Source organism: Coregonus clupeaformis, chromosome 34, assembly GCF_020615455.1.
Source record: "Coregonus clupeaformis isolate EN_2021a chromosome 34, ASM2061545v1, whole genome shotgun sequence".
NCBI lineage: Eukaryota > Metazoa > Chordata > Actinopteri > Salmoniformes > Salmonidae > Coregonus > Coregonus clupeaformis.
In genome coordinates, this window is record NC_059225.1 from 29,706,656 (window position 1) to 29,728,244 (window position 21,589).

The window sequence follows — 21,589 nt, forward strand, 5'->3', positions numbered from 1 at the left end:
AAGTCGTATACTAATTATGGGATTACAGACACTGGCTGGTTGTGTTTGCTAGCTGGACTGGTGTCAGTAGAATTTAACATCTTAGCAGACCCATTACAGGGTCACTCGGGTCAATACCAACCTGACAACACATGCATGATGGCTTCCACATGCATACAATAATAGCCTGTGAGCTCTTCACTGACTCAGTCACAATTCACCTCTCTAGTTGACTCACAGAGTTTCTCTTTGTTACCACAGAGACTGACTGACACGGATCAGCTACATTTGCCCTTTTCACCTTTTCCAATGTTGATACATTCATGGGTAAAAACTTGAAAAGATTGAATAGTGATACAGTTGGCACATCTGATACAAGGTCGTAAACATGGAAGCTTGCTCATTGGAAGAGGTCAACAATGTCACAGAGCGATGCTAATGGAGCCGACAACAGATTAGAAAGTGACCTATAAAGTTAGCTATGGGACAAGCAGATGCCAATGGCATTGACCAAGCTATTCATTTTGTCCAATTTATAATTGAATATAGTGAGTACACAACTCTATGTAATTAAGAGGAAGCTGATTTATTAACTAGAGTTTCAAATTTAAAACTTCAATAGACTGCTTTGGTAAAATGTAACAATATGACTACACACAATTGGTATTTTATTAGGATCCCCATTAGCTGTTGTGAAAGCAGCAGCTACTCTTCCTCAGGTCCACACAAAACATGACATAATACAGAACTTTAATCGACAAGAACAGAACAACATAAGTTTGATACAAATTGAGTATGCAGTGATGATGATGGTCATGTAAATTCTGTATGAACTTTCAGACGTTGTTTCACACTGCCACCAGAGAGGATTATTTCATATAACCATGGTGTCCGCCTGGAAAGTGAGCTCACTGTATTGACATTATGCAAATAGTCTTTCATGAATTCCAGAAACACATTCACATGCATCAAGACCCATTAAATCAGATTCATTTAGTATGCAAATGTTAATTATTCCCCTTATGCACATCTCAAATGTTTACATTATTCATCCTCTATTCATCTGTAACATACATTTTAGTAGACTGCATACCGTTGCTACATGGTAAAAACAGAATAACTTGGCATTCTGTACAAATATACAGACAAAGGCAATTTCCATTATGACAATGAATTCAATTTGATACATCTGTGTAACTACACTGGAAATACAATTGTCCACAATAGCATTGTCATTATCATTGCCACTTGATGAAGCCTCTACTTAACGTTGATATTTACAATGTCATAAAAACCATCTCTGCGGTTGCCAAAACTGCGATTCATAAAAAATTATGACTTATATGATGATGATGACCAAGTCGTCCCAGAGGAGCCATTTCCATTGTGACGACCTTCGGGCAACATCCAAAATCACTGTTAAAATAAAACACAAAAAAAACAGCATTGCTTCAGTCTTGAAATGTAATTGATGGGTGGGTCCTAGAGTCTGAACGTGTCTGTGTGTTTTTTATATTTTGAGTTGGATTTCTTTGGCCTCCAAGGCCTTGGTGGTAACCTCGGCTCAGAAGGCCTGCTTGCTCAGCTGGTCCCTGGGACTGGGCATTCTTCAGTAGGAATTGACTGATGAACAGCTTCAAGCCCTCCCGCAGAATTCCTAGCTTGGGAATTCCCGAAATCCTGATGAGACACAACACAATGACAGACAATGATACCAGACCTTTCACATGGTCAACCCTCAGCAGTGCAGTTTTACAGGAGAGCCAAAGGACTCTGGCCAAAGATGTTTCATGACTAGGCGAAAGGAGGAAGAATCTGACCCTGATATTTCTTCTAAACCAGGGTTCGTCAACTAGGTTTGGCCTCGGGCCAAATATTTTCTGAGCTAATAGTCGGCGGGCCAGAACATAAGTAGCATATAATATTAGCACAACTAATTGGCCTACACTACAAATTGAACACCATTTTAAACATCTGATTAGCACATAATAGATTCAGTGAAAATAACAATACATATTATTTGATTATGCTCATAGAATCACCAATGTCTCTATTCAATTATTATTTTTGTCTATTTCTCTGTGCATTGATTGGTGGGGGAAAAACAGGTCTACGTAGCCAACTGTAGGCTACACTAGTTTTTTTAATGTCAACATTCGTTCAGAACAATTAGCTTGATAGCAAGAGAAAATGTCGCTCTCAAAAAGTATCAAAAGAAAGGTGGATAATGAAAATCGAAGTTTCAGGGAAGAATGGACAGAGATATGCCTTCATCCTACCACCTTTTCCCAATGCCAAGCCAGCGTGTCTTATTTGCAATGAAAATGTCGCTGTTTACAAAGAATTCAATCTCAGACGTCATTATGAATCTAAGCATGGAACTTTTGAAGTGGCCTTCTCGCCCCAGACAGAGGCCTGACACAGAAACATTGAAGCGTTAACTGCAAGCTACATACACAGCTTTTTTGGCAGACATATTCTGTCACTTAAACATGTTAAATCTGAAGTTACAAGGAAGAGGGAAAAAAGTGGACATGGTGGAAAATCTTTAGTGTGCTGAAGGCAACTGCACTTCAGCACACTAAAGAAAGGACAGGCAGAGGGACCAGGCCGCAGCATTGTCACAGAGATGATGGAAGATTTCATCAAGCAGCTGAGGGACAACTTCTCCACTAGATTTGAAGACTACAGCATGGCGAAGGATATCATTGAGTTTGTACGTGATCCTCTCACAGTCCGGCCAGGTGGAGAATTATCTTCCCTTGCTAAGAAAACGATACCCTCGCTGGATGAGGCCGCAATTCAAACTGAGTTGATTGAATTCCAGACATCTAGCCAAATCAGGGATGCGCTCAGGAGTGCCAAATCCTTGTGTGCGGTTTGGTTGGCATGCTCAGAGGAATACAGCACAATAAAGAAACTTGCATTTTATGTGCTAACAATGTTTGGATCGACTTACACCTGCGAGTCCTCATTTTCCTCTATGAACGCAATATAGACTCACGACAGGAACCGGTTTTCACCTAGGTCAGAGTGCCTGCGCATTAAAATCACATCCATCTCACCCGACATCCACAAGATCGTGTCCGATTAAGTAACTTAGTGGCCTATATGACTGTATTTAGTAAATACTAACATTATTGTGAGTGCTTTTCCAGGAATATTTAGGTCTCAAGCTGACAGTATTTTCTGTTTGTTCTGTCGTTACAGGAGCGGGCTATACAGACATTCACACACAGACATTGTCTTTTTTTCTTTAAATGATTGTTTTATGTAGGATGCTACATTTTTGGCCAGTTGCAATTGTATATAGGCTTAATAAAAAAAAATCCCACTTCTATTCGGCCATATACAGTGGGGAGAACAAGTATTTGATACACTGCCGATTTTGCAGGTTTTCCTACTTACAAAGCATGTAGAGGTCTGTAATTTCTATGATAGGTACACTTCAACTGTGAGAGACGGAATCTAAAACAAAAATCCAGAAAATCACATTGTATGATTTTTAAGTAATTAATTTGCATTTTATTGCATGACATAAGTATTTGATCACCTACCAACCAGTAAGAATTCCGGCTCTCACAGACCTGTACGTTTTTCTTTAAGAAGCCCTCCTGTTCTCCACTCATTACCTGTATTAACTGCACCTGTTTGAACTCGTTACCTGTATGAAAGACACCTGTCCACACACTCAATCAAACAGACTCCAATCTCTCCACAATGGCCAAGACCAGAGAGCTGTGTAAGGACATTAGGGATAAAATTGTAGACTTGCACAAGGCTGGGATGGGCTACAGGACAATAGGCAAGCAGCTTGGTGAGAAGGCAACAACTGTTGGCACAATTATTAGAAAATGGAAGAAGTTCAAGATGACGGTCAATCACCCTCGGCCTGGGGCTCCATGCAAGATCTCACCTCGTGGGGCATCAATGATCATGAGGAAGGTGAGGGATCAGCCCAGAACTACACGGCAGGACCTGGTCAATGACCTGAAGAGAGCTGGGACCACAGTCTCAAAGCAAACCATTAGTAACACACTACGCCGTCATGGATTAAAATCCTGCAGCGCACGCAAGGTCCCCCTGCTCAAGCCAGCGCATGTCCAGGCCCGTCTGAAGTTTGCCAATGACCATCTGGATGATCCAGAGGAGGAATGGGAGAAGGTCATGTGGTCTGATGAGACAAAAATTTAGCTTTTTGGTCTAAACTCCACTCGCCGTGTTTGGAGGAGGAAGAAGGATGAGTACAACCCCAAGAACACCATCCCAACCGTGAAGCATGGAGGTGGAAACATCATTCTTTGGGGATGCTTTTCTGCAAAGTGGACAAGACGACTGCACCGTATTGAGGGGAGGATGGATGGGGCCATGTATCGCGAGATCTTGGCCAACAACCTCCTTCCCTCAGTAAGAGCATTGAAGATGGGTCGTGGCTGGGTCTTCCAGCATGACAACGACCCGAAACACACAGCCAGGGCAACTAAGGAGTGGCTCCGTAAGAAGCATCTCAAGGTCCTGGAGTGGCCTAGCCAGTCTCCAGACCTGAACCCAATAGAAAATCTTTGGAGGGAGCTGAAAGTCTGTATTGCCCAGCGACAGCCCCGAAACCTGAAGGATCTGGAGAAGGTCTGTATGGAGGAGTGGGCCAAAATCCCTGCTGCAGTGTGTGCAAACCTGGTCAAGACCTACAGGAAACGTATGATCTCTTTAATTGCAAACAAAGGTTTCTGTACCAAATATTAAGTTCTGCTTTTCTGATGTATCAAATACTTATGTCATGCAATAAAATGCAAATTAATTACTTAAAAATCATACAATGTGATTTTCTGGATTTTTGTTTTAGATTCCGTCTCTCACAGTTGAAGTGTACCTATGATAAAAATGACAGACCTCTACATGCTTTGTAAGTAGGAAAACCAGCAAAATCGGCAGTGTATCAAATACTTGTTCTCCCCACTGTATGTTTTGCTTGTGAAAGCGATTTTATATAGGCCTAGGCTCTGAAGAAATACACTCCAATTAAACCCTCTTGTTGTTTGTAAAGTCAAATTAAAATGAAGATTATTGTTGAAGTGAATTACTTGACTGGTGTAGTTTTTCTCCATGTTGATGTGCGCTACTTGCATAAGAAGTTAGCTATATTTTCAGCACCAGGCGCTGTTCACCTCCTATTGATTGCACTGCGGTTGCAGCTTTACGTTTCAGCACCACAAAATGGTCCACTGCCTGCTTTATTAGTTGACTGTCTCCTGCATTCTCTCTCCTCATGAATTAAGTTCAAATGTAGCTTTTGCATTATTTAGGTAGGGTAACTTCCTTCTTGAGACACTGCATTTAGGACATTTTGCATCTCGGGCCCTAGATTTTTTAAATATTATTATTTTTTAAATGGAAACAATTATTCATAATAATTTGGGGGACTTTGGGTTGCCAAATAACATTGCTGGCGGGCCATATTTGGCCCGCGGGCCTCCAGTTGTACATGATAAAAAGCTCAATTGGTAGAGCATGGCGCTTGTAACGCCAGGGTAGTGGGTTCGATCCCCGGGACCACCCATACGTAAAAATGTATGCACACAAGACTGTAAGTCGCTTTGGATAAAAGCGTTTTGATTTTGGCTAGGCTATTTTGAAGCAAGGTAAGAAATACCTCATAATATGAAGTAAAACGTTCAGGTTTCAGGTTGAAAATGCATAGGCCTGCCGCCTGCAGCTCAGATTGCAAAGTGGAAGGTGATGCGCTGATAGCCTGCCTACCGCTGCCTATGCACTTGAGTAGCAAATGGAGGCGTGCTTCAATTACCAGCTGAGAAATAGTATCAATAGAAAGCTGGGATCCTCCTCTATTTAATTGTGGCCATCAAAACTCTGTTTTTAACACGTGCTTGCATTTAGAATTGTTGCGCAATGACTGGGGTTATAAAAGCATTTCACTCCAGTAGCAACCAGCTGTTTGAGGAGCTTTCGCTTTCCAACAGATGATATTTAGCTCAAACTAGGCTCCGTATACTGTGCGCGTGTAATAAATAATATATACGACAACTAACGATAAAATACACATGCGCCAATTTAATTCCACAAAATTATGCAAATTAACCTATAGACCGATAAGCATGACCGGTCAAAATGTAGGTTAACCGCTAACATCCCTACTATGGAGCAATTATGAACCATTCTAATGTCTGTGCCTGTATTCATAAAGCGTCTTTGTCCATGTAATCTTACTCATTATGATCTAAAAGACTAAACTGATCTTAGATCAGCACTCAGAGGCTTTATTACGGGTCCTGTTCTCTTACCTGGAACCACCTGTCATGCTCACAGAACTTCTCTCCCAGTCCAGCATAGAAGGCATTGAATCTCTTCTCCTGGAGGCAACCATCCATCAGCACGTGGATGATCTACCTCTCCTGCTGGTCCTTTTGCCCCAGCCTGCACACAGAAAAGAATGTAGTGTCACATCCTGAAACTTGTGACAACGACTAGCTTGGCATGAGAGCATTTCCGTAGTGCAGAAGGGGTTGGGATACAAAACACACCGTATCAGCTTCTCAAAGGCATCCAGGTAATCCTCGCTGGTCATTATGACGCAGAAGATATTTATCCTGATGTCTGTGTTCATTCTCTGTTTCCAGGCCAGGTCTAAGACCTTTTAGCTGAACTGAGTAGACAGATGAAGGGAAAATGCTATTATGATCAGTACAACACATTGAACATTTTGTCGAGTTCAGAATTGCAACTCAAATGCAGTGATATGCAGTCAGGGTAGGCAGTGCGTACCTTATGATAATCTAATAACAAAAGCCAAACAAAAAATAAAATGAAATAACAAAAAAAAGAATGACAATTTGTTGTATAAGGTTTTTTTCTCAATGATTCTGGTGGTTTTTATGCTCAAAATCTCTACATTTGCTAAAACTGCATCAAAACCTCAGGAAAGGTGCCAGGGTCTCCATGCCTTCCTTCCCATCCATTCCAATTGTTGACGAGCCCGGCCGTTCCTGACTCCAGTCACTGTTTGGACAGGGTCAGCATAGGCCTTGCTGGTTTGCCTAGCTCCATTCGTTACATTGAGACAATTTCATATTTTGCGGATGCGTATTGCCTAAAAATATTGTGTGGGTAAGCTCTGCACATTTGAGCATGTCTACATAGTTTGGCGCTTGCATCCCTTGAACTGAACGAAGCTAGCTAGCTAGCAAAAACAACCTGACAAATGGATCTCAAACAATTTTCCATGTTGGATTTCCAAGGAAAACTTGGTATAATTCAGAGGTAGACTAACACCTGAGCTTCCTGACCTTCATCAGAGGAAGGGACAGAATATCATGTGATCAAATGCACCACACTCGGCCTGACAGACACAGCAACCCTGAGCAGACGGCCGATCAGAGATGAGAGGAGACCAATGTTTTACAACATTTTGGAAAATATCAGTGTTCAAATGAAAACCAGGTTTGATCATTTTGTCATACTTGGCCCTTAAGTGCTGTCACCGAGAGGTTCACTCTAAAGGACAGACGAATGGACTTAATTTACAAGTAAAGGTAGGCCTAAATGCATTATCCTTTGCAATTTGCGGGTTAGGCCACTGTTGAATGAACATGAGAATAGAGAACATCCATTTGATTTATCAAGAGAGAATACAATTGTATTTATCAAGCGAGAATTTCGTTTTGATTAGACACTTTTTTGATGTTTTGAACTGCATTTTTCTGTCATTTCTATTGTTGATATGGACATTTCTTTAGAACCTTAATTATTATATATGTGTGTGTAATAATATTTCACATAATATTATTATTATTATCATTATTATTATTAGTGTGTACGTGCGCACAGTGCATTGGAAGAATTGTAAATCCATTGTGAAAGGCTATGGAGTTTGCGTTGCAGAAATAGCCACTCATCACAATTCATTTTTGAACATTTAAGTACACTACTAATCACAAGATGCAGATTATTTACCTGGTATGGTGCAGATGACACACATTTGCTATAACTGATTAATTTATGAAGCGTCATAGCTGTCTGTTAAAACTGAAAGTGTAGCCTCTGGATAAGATTCCAGACATCCACAGCATTCTTTTCATTCTTGCAGGAACTGCTATTTTCTATCCTCAGTTATTTTATCACCAATGACCCAGTGACGTGCAGGCAGGGTAGGCAGTGCTTACCCTGTGATAATCTAATAAAAAAGATGTTATGAAAAGCCACAAAGAAATACATGTAAATCGTTTTTTGTTATCTAATGTTTTTTCTCAATGATTCTGGTGGTTTTTATATTCAAATAATTGTTTGAGCTAAAACCTCAGGAAAGGTCATGGTCATGCCTTTCTTCCCATACATTCAAATCATTGACGCGGATGGCCATTCCTGACTTCAGTGACTGTTAATGGACAGAGACGGCATAGGCCTTCCTGCTTTGCCTAGCTTCAATCGTTGCATTGAGATGATTTCATATTTTGCACATGCGTATTGCCTAAACATGTTGTGTGGTAAGCTCTGCACATTTGGGCGGGTCTACATAATTTGGCGCTCTCATCCCTTTAACTGAACAAAGTTAGCTAGCTAGCTAGCAAAAACAAACTGGGTAAATGGACCTCCTTCACTCATAGCGGTGGGAAGTAGTGGTGCTGAGGGTCCTGCAGCACCCCCTGATGAATCAAAATTTAAAATAATATATATACACTACCAGTCAAAAGTTTGGACACATCTACTAATTCAAAGTGTTTTCTTTATTTTTACTATTTTCTACATTGTAGAATAATAGTGAAGACATCAAAACTATGAAATAACACATATGGAATCATGTAGTAACCAATAGTCTTAAACAAATCAAAATATGTTATATTTGAGATTTTTCAAATAGCCACCCTTTGCCTTGATGACAGCTTTGCACAGTCTTGGCATTCTCTCAACAAGCTTCATGAGGTAGTCACCTGGAATGCATTTCAATTAACAGGTGTGCCTTGTTAAAAGTTAATTTGTGGAATTTCTTTCCTTCTTAATGCGTTTGAGCCAATCAGTTGGGATGTGACAAGGTAGGGGGGGTATACAGAAGATAGCCCTATTTGGTAAAAGACCAAGTCCATATTATGGCAAGAACAGCTCAAATAAGCAAAGAGAAATGACAGTCCATCATTACTTTAAGACATGAAGGTCAGTCAGTACAGAACACTTCAAGAACTTTGAAAGTTTCTTCAAGTGCAGTTGCAAAAACCATCAAGCGCTATGATGAAACTGGCTCTCATGAGGACCGCCACAGGAAAGGAAGACCCAGTTACCTCTGCTGCAGAGGATAAGTTCATTAGAGTTACCAGCCTCAGAAATTGCAGCCTAAATAAATGCTTCACAAAGTTCAAGTAACAGACATCTCAAAATCAACTGATCAGAGGAGACTGAGTGAATCAGGCCTTCATGGTCGAATTGCTGCAAAGAAACCACTACTAAAGGTCACCCATAAGAAGAAACTTGCTTGGGCCAAGAAACACGAGCAATGGACATTAGACCGGTGGAAATCTGTCCTTTGGTCTGATGAGTCTTTGTGAGACGCAGAGTAGGTCAACGGATGATCTCCGCATGTGTGGTTCCCACCATTAAGCATGGAGGAGGTGGTGTGATGGTACTTTGCTGGTGACACTGTCTGTGATTGAATTAAAATTCAAGGCACACTTAACCAGCATGGCTACCACAGCATTCTGTAGCGATACGCCATCCCATCTGGTTTGCGCATAGTGGGACTATCATTTGTTATTCAACAGGACAATGACCCAACACACCTCCAGGCTGTGTAAGGGTTATTTGACCAAGAAGGAGAGTGATTGAGTGCTGCATCAGATGACCTGGCCTCCACAATCACCCGACCTCAACCCAATTGAGATGGTTTGGGATGAGTTGGACTGCAGAGTGAAGGAAAAGCAGCCAACAAGTGCTCAGCATATGTGGGAACTCCTTCAAGACTGTTGGAAAAGCATTCCAGGTGAAGATGGTTGAGAGAATGCCAAGAGTGTGCAAAGCTGTCATCAAGGCAAAGGGTGGCAAACTTTGAAGAATCTAAAATCTAAAATATACACTGCTCAAAAAAATAAAGGGAACACTAAAATAACACATCCTAGATCTGAATGAATGAAATAATCTTATTAAATACTTTTTTCTTTACATAGTTGAATGTGCTGACATCAAAATCACACAAAAATTATCAATGGAAATCAAATTTATCAACCCATGGAGGTCTGGATTTGGAGTCACCCTCAAAATTAAAGTGGAAAACCACACTACAGGCTGATCCAACTTTGATGTAATGTCCTTAAAACAAGTCAAAATGAGGCTCAGTAGTGTGTGTGGCCTCCACGTGCCTGTTTGACCTCCCTACAACGCCTGGGCATGCTCCTGATGAGGTGGCGGATGGTCTCTTGAGGGATCTCCTCCCAGACCTGGACTAAAGCATCCGCCAACTCCTGGACAGTCTGTGGTGCAACGTGGCGTTGGTGGATGGAGCGAGACATGATGTCCCAGATGTGCTCAATTGGATTCAGGTCTGGGGAACGGGCGGGCCAGTCCATAGCATCAATGCCTTCCTCTTGCAGGAACTGCTGACACACTCCAGCCACATGAGGTCTAGCATTGTCTTGCATTAGGAGGAACCCAGGGCCAACCGCACCAGCATATGGTCTCACAAGGGGTCTGAGGATCTCATCTCGGTACCTAATGGCAGTCAGGCTCTGGCAGTGCTCCTCCTGCTCCTCCTTGCACAAAGGCGGAGGTAGCAGTCCTGCTGCTGGGTTGTTGCCCTCCTACGGCCTCCTCCACGTCTCCTGGTAGCGCCTACATGCTCTGAACACTACGCTGACAGACACAGCAAACCTTCTTGCCACAGCTCGCATTGATGTGCCATCCTGGATGAGCTGCACTACCTGAGCCACTTGTGTGGGTTGTAGACTCCGTCTCATGCTACCACTAGAGTGAAAGCACCGCCAGCATTCAAAAGTGACCAAAACATCAGCCAGGAAGCATAGGAACTGAGAAGTGGTCTGTGGTCACCACCTGCAAAACCAGTCCTTTATTGGGGGTGTCTTGCTAATTGCCTATAATTTCAACCTGTTGTCTATTCCATTTGCACAACAGCATGTGAAATGTATTGTCAATCAGTGTTGCTTCCTAAGTGGACAGTTTGATTTCACAGAAGTGTGATTGACTTGGAGTTACATTGTGTTGTTTAAGTGTTCCCTTAATTTTTTTTGAGCAGTGTATTTTGATTTGTTTAACACCTTTTTGGTTACTACATTATTCCATATGTGTTATTTCATAGTTTTGATGTCTTCACTATTATTCTACAATGTAGAAAATAATCAAAATAAAGAAAAACTTTACTCGGCAGGTAGCTTAGTGGTTAAGAGCGTTGTGCCAGTAACTGAAAGGTCACTGATTCTAATCCCCGAGCTGACTAGGTGAAAAAGCTGCCGATGTGCCCTTGAGCAAGGCACTTAACCCTAATTGCTTCTGTAAGTCGCTCTGGATAAGAGCGTCTGCTAAATTACCAATATATTTATTATTTATTTATTTAATTATTTAAAAACCCTTGAATGAGTAGGTGTGTCCAAACTTTTGACTGGTATTGTATATTTCTTACGACTTTTGGGAGCATTTCTTCCCCCCACCAAATTAGTGCACTAGGCCTTTATTACTCCTGTACGAGCGGAGCGGAGTAAAATCCGTTAGACAAACAATTTCAGTACCCCACCGCAAAACATCTTCCCGTGGCCATGCCTTCACTTCACCTCAAACAATTTTCCAAGTTGGATTTCCAAGGAAAACTTGGTATAATTCAGATGGAGACCAACACCTGAGCTTCCTGACCATCAGAGGAAGGGACAGAAAATCATCCGATCGAATGTACCACACTCAGCCTGACAGACACAGCATCCCGGAGCACACAACTGATCAGAGATGAGAGGAAAGTTTTACAACATTTTGGACAATTTCAGTGTTAAAATAAAACCCAGATTTGATCATTTTGTCATCCTCGGTCCTACAGCGCTGTCACAGAGATTCACCCTGAAGGACAGATGAATGGACTTAATTTACAAGTAAATGCATTTTCCTTTTCAATTTGCAGTTTAGGCTACTGTTGAATGAACATGAGAATAGACAACATCCCTTTGATGCATTTCATTTATCAGGTTAGAATTTTGTTTTGATGAGACACTTTTCAGTCATTTCAATTGTTGATATGGGATTTTCTTCAGAACCGTATTTATTACATATGTGTGTAATAATATTTCACATATTAATATTATCGTGTGTGTGTGTGTGTGTTCGCGTTTGCGCATTCCATGGGCTGTGCATTGGAAGAATTGTAAATCCATTGTGAAAGGTTATGGAGTTTGCGTTGCAAACTATTTGGATGAAATGTAACTGTGGATGCTACATCGGTCTATGGCCGAGCTGAGTTGAGCAGTGTGCCATTTTGTCGGATGATATGAAACATGTAGCCATCAGAAGATATCGCTTTTGTATCTTGGCTACATTGGTTTTTACATTTGGTGAAAATTGTTTGTCAATTTCGGTTAATAGCCTATGTCACTCTGGTTGATGGAGCTATCTGTTGTATGGTGAACTTGGCCTTCATCAAGGTTTATTTGTGAGTAAATCTGGCTTTGACAATAGCCAGTGTCTACCCAGCCACCGAGCTCACCGCACGTCACTGCTCAAATGTTCATATGAAAGAGCTGCAGTAATGATTTGGTGGAACACCAGGGGCCATATGTATCAAGCATCTCTGAATAAGAGTGCTAATCTACGATCAGGTCCCCCCTGTCCATATAATCTTATTCAGTTTGAATCAGCACGCCTACTCTGAGACACCTGATGCATACGGCCCCAGATCTTTTAGGGTTCTAGTACCTCTCCTTCTGCAGTTGTCTGTTTGACGATGAGCACACAATCCACCAGCGGCCCACCTGCTCTGCAGCCAGGAGGTTCTCCAGAGAGACCCTCAGCTTCACATCACTGCCCCCTGAACTCTGGTGGATCCGAACACAACAGTTAAAACTCATTATTCACATAACGCTCCAGGGTGAAGTTTTCCCTAATTACAGATCTAGGCACAGCTTCCCCTTCCCCTTCCCCTTCCCCTTCCACAATCCCAACCTTAAATGTAAGTGGGGTAAATGCTAAACTGACCCAAGATCAGTGTCTAGGGGCAACCTCACCCTACTCCTTCACACTCCCCTCATCTGGGTGCTCCAACCTATAACATAAACTGCTATGTGAGATTATAGTGCCCCCTGGCGGCAAGTGATATATTCTTGTGGTTGAAACATCAACAATGGAAGAATATTTCATGGCTGAGCAAAGAATGGTTTGAGGTTATGATATGACAGTTGTACTACATTTGTTAGTAAGTATTAAATTAATCAGATCCATAACCCACCAGGGTTCTTTGTAGCTTTCGGAGTCTCTCAACAGGCTCTGGGTCATAGCCTGGGATCTTCCTCATATCGTTGTTCTTCAGGGCCAACATGGTCTCCAGCATGAATCGCACCTAAAGATAGAAAAGATATTCAGAAGAGAGTTGGCTTGTTATTCATTTACGACTGCTACTTTGACTGCTAATGAATGCTAATTGCGAGTTGCTCTTGATAAGAGCTGCTAAATGAGCAAAATATAAATGTAAAACGACCATGTTCGAAAGTGTTACCACCAATTAGGTGCATTTCAGAGTATAGATAGAGGGTGATGTTGAGAGTGGTGTTGTGTGGTAGCTGTGACAAACCGTACCCTGTTTTCATCCTGAAACTTGGTGCCCACACCGCTGGCCTTGCGCTGGGCCTCAGAGATGAGCTCTTTCAGCGCCAGGGCATCATCCTTCCACAGGGCGAAGCCTACATTCTTCAACAGGAACAGAACTAGCTCAATGTCCTTCTCGGTGAAGGCCCCCACCGGCATCTTCAGGATGTCAAAGATGAGGAGGGCGTGCACCACCTGGAAGTTGTAGAGATGTGCCACCATGGCCACCAGGTTGTCACACTCCTTGCCTTCAAATGGTACATTGTGTCAAAGAACAGAAAATTAAGCAAGTCATTGGAACCTTGAATTAATGGAGAGTATGTGAATGTGGGGGGTAGCTTATAAAGGAACTGGAGACAAGTCACACTGAGCACGTAAATCAAACAAACCACAAGCTAATGATCATTCACAGGTTAATGGTTACTCCTTTTCTCACACAGACTGTGTTGTTCCAAAATACTATTTTCTTCTTTCTACATTTACATCATTTAGCAGACGCTCTTATCCAGAGCGACTTACAAATTGGTGCATTCAACTTATGATAGCAAGTTGGACAACCACTTTTTCTTCTTCTTTTCTTTTTTATGGGGGGGTAGAAGGATGACTTTATACTATTCCAGGACGAGAGAACTTGGGAAGGTCGAACACCAGACGGGCTGCGGCGTTCTGTGCTCTTATCAGAGGAGCATACAGGGGTGAACTAAAGGTCAACTAAAAGTCACCAAGAGAGAACAGAGTTCTAGACAATTACACCTCTACAAATCCATTAGGATTCAATCGTAATTCTTAGTTGATTGTGACAAGCTAGCTCCCTCACTTATAAAATATGTCTGCATCCCAAATGTCACCTTATTCCCTCTATAGTGCTATATTTTTGACCAGGGCCCACAGGGCTCAATTCTGTTGATGAGGTTTGAACCTACCTCAAGCCCCACTGTGTGATGCAGGATACTGACAAGCAGGACGTGTTCCATGAGCAGTCTGTCAAGCATCAGGGCTGGGGTGACGCGGGCTGCCAGGAGGATCTCTGTCAGGGTATCATTTATGGTCTTCCGGCTGGAGCTCATGTCCAGCTCCTCCAGCTGGCCACTGATGGATGCTGTGTTGGCCTCACTGAGCCTACGGAGGAAAATGCAGAACAGGACAATGACGTTTGAACTAAGATGGACGCCAAAACATCAGTGCTGATTTAGGATCAGTTCTGCCTTTTGGATCACAATTAATATGATTACATGGACAGGGGGGGACCTGATCTTAGATCAGCATTCCTACTCTGAGATGCTTGATACATACAGTGGGGAGAACAAGTATTTGATACACTGCCGATTTTGCAGGTTTTCCTACTTACAAAGCATGTAGAGGTCTGTAATTTTTATCATAGGTACACTTCAACTGTGAGAGACGGAATCTAAAACAAACATCCAGAAAATAAAATTGTATGATTTTTAAGTAATTAATTTGCATTTTATTGCATGACATAAGTATTTGATACATCAGAAAAGCAGAACTTAATATTTGGTACAGAAACCTTTGTTTGCAATTACAGAGATCATACGTTTCCTGTAGGTCTTGACCAGGTTTGCACACACTGCAGCAGGGATTTTGGCCCACTCCTACATACAGACCTTCTCCAGATCCTTCAGGTTTCGGGGCTGTCGCTGGGCAATATGGACTTTCAGCTCCCTCCAAAGATGTTCTATTGGGTTCAGGTCTGGAGACTGGCTAGGCCTCTCCAGGACCTTGAGCTGCTTCTTACAGAGCCACTCCTTAGTTGCCCTGGCTGTGTGTTTCGGGTCGTTGTCATGCTGGAAGACCAGCCACGACCCATCTTCAATGCTCTTACTGAGGGAAGGAGGTTGTTGGCCAAGATCTCGCGATACATGGCCCCATCCATCCTCCCCTCAATACGGTGCAGTCGTCCTGTCCCCTTTGCAGAAAAGCATCCCCAAAGAATGATGTTTCCACCTCCATGCTTCACGGTTGGGATGGTGTTCTTGGGGTTGTACTCATCCTTCTTCTTCCTCCAAACACAGCGAGTGGAGTTTAGACCAAAAGCTCTATTTTTGTCTCATCAGACCACATGACCTTCTCCCATTCCTCCTCTGGATCATCCAGATGGTCATTGGCAAACTTCAGACGGGCCTGGACATGCGCTGGCTTGAGCAGGGGGACCTTGCATGCGCTGCAGGATTTTAATCCATGACGGCGTAGTGTGTTACTAATGGTTTTCTTTGAGACTGTGGTCCCAGCTCTCTTCCGGTCATTGACCAGGTCCTGCCGTGTAGTTCTGGGCTGATCCCTCACCTTCCTCATGATGATTGATGCCCCACGAGGTGAGATCTTGCATGGAGCCCCAGACCGAGTGTGATTGATCGTCATCTTGAACTTCTTCCATTTTCTAATAATTGCGCCAACAGTTGTTGCCTTCTCACCAAGCTGCTTGCCTATTGTCCTGTAGCCCATCCCAGCCTTGTGCAGGTCTACAATTTTATCCCTGATGTCCTTACACAGCTCTCTGGTCTTGGCCATTGTGGAGAGGTTGGAGTCTGTTTGATTGAGTGTGTGGACAGGTGTCTTTTATACAGGTAACGAGTTCAAACAGGTGCAGTTAATACAGGTAATGAGTGGAGAACAGGAGGGCTTCTTAAAGAAAAACTAGCAGGTCTGTGAGAGACAGAATTCTTACTGGTTGGTAGGTGATCAAATACTTATGTCATGCAATAAAATGCAAATTAATTACTTAAAAATCATACAATGTGATTTTCTGGATTTTTGTTTTAGATTCCGTCTCTCACAGTTGTAGTGTACCTATGATAAAAATTACAGACCTCTACATGCTTTGTAAGTAGGAAAACCTGCAAAATCGGCAGTGTATCAAATACTTGTTCTCCCCACTGTACATACGGACCCTGAGCATCCCTAGCACCATAACATGAACTGATGTTTTGATATCTGATCAAAAACATGTCCTCTTTGCTTGATCAAAGGTGACAAATCCAGTGCGACGGTCGACACTCAACAGAAGAGGGTCAAGGAACAGTGATTAGGGTGACAAAGCATTTAGAGTAATCAAGATAAAAACCATTAGGACATACCAATTTGATTTTACTGTATAACGGATGCCCCGCTTTACATTTCCACCTCCCCCAAAAAACATATTTTTACAGCCATTCTTTTAAACGATTCCTTTTGACGAATCAAATGTTTCACTTCGCCATTGTAGTGGTTGGGATTCGGTTCAATCGAATCATGGAAATCAAAATAAATGTTTGTGAATCACAAACAGTAAAAAAAAAAAAAAACATATTACCCTTCCTTTTGGATTATGGTCGCTGCAAAACATGTTTTGTAGAAATGTTAAGTTGATTTGGGCATTTAATTTATTGCACCTTAATAGATGCTAGTTAGACTGCAGTGAACATTTATAAGCTAAGATAAATGACTGAACTAGAATAGGTACATTTCCTGTAGCATGGTAGTGGAAGATTTGTTAAATGTAGAATTCAAGCTAAATAGAAGCTGAAACAGTTCAATATAAGAATAGGTCTGATTACTTAGTAGAATGCTACATATTTCAGCTAGCACATCAATTATATGAAAAAGGGCAGAACTAAAGGGCAGAAAAAAAATGTGACAAACTTGGCTGCTACATGCTTTTAATGGTGCTATCCAACACCTGACTCCAACGTAGTTAATTAGGGGTATACCCTGACTGGGACTCAAACCCTGGTCCCTGTGACTGTCATTCCAAAACCATTATACCAAAAGGCAAAAATCTCTTGGTGAGGTCGCTAGATGTTGAACTAAGGTTGGATAGTATTTTTTTTTAAAGGGGTTCAAAAATTAAAGTGTAGGTAGCATAAACATAACCACATGTCACATATGGATTTGCATTAGTATACGCATCAAAAGTCCCAATGCAAAGTTACACCTCATTTTTTTCTCCCTTCGAGTTATTACATTAAACCGATTCAGAAGAATGCTGAAGTCATGTTGGAAAATGTTTTCCTGCGGGGTGAGGTGGAGGACCCGGGAAGCAAGCCTATTCCCTATAATGTAAACTCCCAACAGAAAATAATATAGGGGAAAATAATAAAGAAGGAAAATATATTTAATTAGTTTACTCCAATTAGGGGCTAGGGTGGTAGAGTTTGGGGAAAATAATTAAGAAGGAAAATATATTTTTAAAATAATATGGCGCAGCGGTCTAAGGCACTGCATCTCAGTGCTTGAGGAGTCACTACAGACCCCCTGGTTCGATTCCAGGCTGTATCACAACCGGCCGTGATTGGGAGTCCCATAGGGCGGCGCACAATTGGCCCAGCGTCGTCCGGGTTTGGCCGGTGTAGGCCGTCATTGTAAATAAGAATTTGTTCTTAACTGACTTGCCTAGTTAAAATAAAGGTAAAAAAAATATATATATATATATATGGGGGATTGGAAATGATGCAGACAATTACATTTATAGAAGCCTAAATCTATCTGCAGTGGATCTACCCCCTAAAAAAAAATATATATATATAATCCAACATAAATAACTTTACGTGTATAACTTCAAATTAAACGAAATCAAGGTCACATCTAGATGGTTTTCAACATTAGTTATTTATTGTGTAGGCTGCTTTTCTACTTTAAATAAAATAGTGAGAGAAAAAATGGCCACGTTAGCTACCGCCGGTGACGTGACCGTGACAGCCTGTAAGAAGTACTTCAAGTCTGCAGGCAGGCCAATACAACACCGGTGCACTGGTCGCCGGCTTATTGACTCGTTGTGCACCCCAATCAGCCGCAAAACAATTTGCCGATTCGCTTTCCATACACCCACTCCTTTCGACACACCCACTCGCCCATACCCCGGTTGTCATATTGGGCTGCAGCTACCCATACTTGTGTCTGTCAGCTAGCGCGCTAGCACTAAGCCAAGGTGGAAAAAGTGACAGAACTCCGGTAGCCTACTTCACAGAGAACATGCCGAAAAATTCACTAAACAAAAAGGAGAACAGACGAGGTACTACAAAATCAGAGCGGATATGATTTTCTCTTTCGTTCGAGAAGACGGCACCAGAGCCTGCCATGCTAGCGGGTTCCCACTACATAACACAGCCACAAGGTCCATGAAGAGTAGCTGCATGGCCGCACCGGCCCCATCTGCTTCTTGTTTACATATGTGATTGGTGGATTGTAGCTCACCACCGCCAACACTCGGTCTGGAATGTAATTACATGCTTGAGCTAGCTACCGAGCTAGCATACGAACTCTGTAGCACAGAGTAGCTCCTCCATATGATGTCGAGAAATAGTGTATTCTGGGTAGTTTCAAAGATATCTGGAAATAAGTTAATAAATATGTAATAACACAAAAAAATTACTATGTTTGTACTTATAGGTAACCAAATCGTGACTACAACTAATTGAAGTCTTTGACCACACTTTGTTGTTACATTGGTTAGTAAAAACTCATGCTTCCTACCCTTTAAATGGCCTTACCGGTTCACAAGTCCTTTGACTTGTCTCTTCAGTCTCTCCAGCTCAGCTTTGCACTTATCATCGCCGGACGGGGCAGCCTATATATACACTGAATAGTGTTTAATTCTCAGTCTATACATTTAGGTCCAGTTTCCCGGACACAGATTAAGCCTGATGCTGGAATAAAAAGTATGTTCAGTGGAGATTCTCCATTGAGCTTGCTTTTTAGTCCAGGACTAGTAGGCTTAATCTGTGTCCAGGAAACCGGACCTACAAAATATACATGTTGCTGAAATTCACAAATGAGATTCTAATTGGGCAATTTACAGTTTCCGCCTTAACCCCTGCAAGCTCCCTCCTCTTCTGCTGCTTCTTCTTCCGAACCTGCACTACCACTCTCATCCATTCCATCTACTTCCTCATCAATTTCATCTTCCTCCACATACTTGCCATCCTCCGTATTGGCATCCAGATCTCCATCACTGTCTAGTTCGCTGCCCTGCTCTTCAGAGTAATCTCCTAATTCTTCCTCCTCTTTGCCGGACATTTCAGATTCACTGTCTTCCAATTTCCTTAATTTCTCTTTGGCAATGTCCATGTCATCACTGTCATACATCATCCCTGAAGCTGCCGATCCAGCATCCAGTACACCCTGAATGTAATCAAGTCCATCATCAGCAAATGACTGCAGCAGATTATTTTTCCTCTTGTTATACCCAAGAGATCGCTCCAATCTCTTAATTTGCTTCCAAAAGGGCTTTTTTTCTCGATTCCTCAAGTTTTTTTTTGCTTTGCTTTCTTAGAAGGTTTCTTAGGTGCTGTTTTCTCAGCCTTCTCTACTGCTGCAGTCTCAACAGGAGTTGACTTGGGCTGTTGAGCTGCTGGCTCATCTTTCTTCACTGTTCCATTCACCTTTGTTCGTTGTTTATCAGATGGGGTTGCAACTTCCTCACTGTGGATGCTTTGAGAGCCTTCATAGTGATTCTTAATTTTCGTTTTTTTCATCTTTCTTTTCTCCTTACGCATCTCTTTTCAACTTTTCTTCTTAACAAATGTCAAGGCAATGCCATCTTCCGTTTCATCACAGCCTACCTTACTCTTTACAAAGTCGTTAACTGTCACCATATACTTTTGCAATTTTCCGGTGTCTTTCTTTCCTTTCATATTTGCAACAGAGATTACTATCGTTAACTACTTAGCTATGATTTTATTGTTACTTGACGAAAGACACTGACTTTTATAATTACATTCCTTTCTATACGTCTACCGAGTTTCAAGCTTGGCAAGAAGCAAACGCCTGTTTATGAAGCAAAAAAGTTTGTCTATGAAGCAAAAGGCTACCTATCACCTAGTTAAGTGAAATAACCTCTACCGTCGTTACTTCGAAACACATGAAATAGTTGATCAAAACTATCTTAAAACGTCAAATTATTAGACACATGTATCTTCATGAGGCCAGCCATTGTTGTTCATAAACGACCCAGGAAACACATGTGCTACAAAAAATAAAACCAGAAACAGCTTCCGGGTCATTATTTTTGTCATGTATTTTTGGTCGTCACTAGTTACCACAGCCACAAAGTCAGAATGATGGCTAAACCCCGCCTATTCTACAATGTAGCTTCTTAAAATTGGATTTTAAACGTATCCCTAATCTTGACCACACTGCTAACCTTATACCCAACCCTAACCTTAAATTAAGACAACCATTTTTGTGTGTTTTCATGAATTTTTACGATATACGATATAGGCTAACAGTGTGGTTAAGGTTAGTGTTAAAGTTAGGTTTAAATATTTTTTTCAGAAGAGAAATTGTAGAAATGGGCGGAGTTTAGCCATAATTAGGACTTTGTAGCTGTGTTAACTAGCAACGATCCATTCAGTGGGTTTGGATGGCGCCTGAATTACCGTTCTCCTAGCAGCAGGATATTATGCTGGCAGCACGATCGCGGATAAAAAAAATAAAAATAAGAGCCCCCTGCAAAGACATGCTAAGCTTTGCGAATATCGATTTTTTTTTTTGCACTCTACAACTGTTTTTCACAGCATTGTAATAACCAGCTTTGAAAAACGAAATTGATAATTTCACGTATTTTCTTTTTTTTATATTGTATTATTTATACCAGCATTTATTTTGAAAGTTTAAACACATACTGCTATGTTGAAAGCTATTGTGTAGGCTATATTTAAAGAAATACACTTTTAATAAAATACAAATATATGTTATTGGAATTACTCAATATAGTCTGCAAAAATTAAATGGGTCTCTTGTGCTGGGCAACGAGTTTAATAAAGAGTACTTGTGACTCCTTACTCCACCCACTCCATTCACAGCAATGCAATAGACAGTATTT

At 41.6% G+C, this 21,589-nt stretch overlaps 1 pseudogene; it reads right to left on the bottom strand.

Annotated features, from left to right (window-relative positions):
- Positions 1 to 546: 546 nt before the first annotated feature.
- Positions 547 to 20,710, bottom strand: LOC121549553 (annotated as a pseudogene).
- Between the last annotated feature and the right edge of the window lie 879 nt (positions 20,711 to 21,589).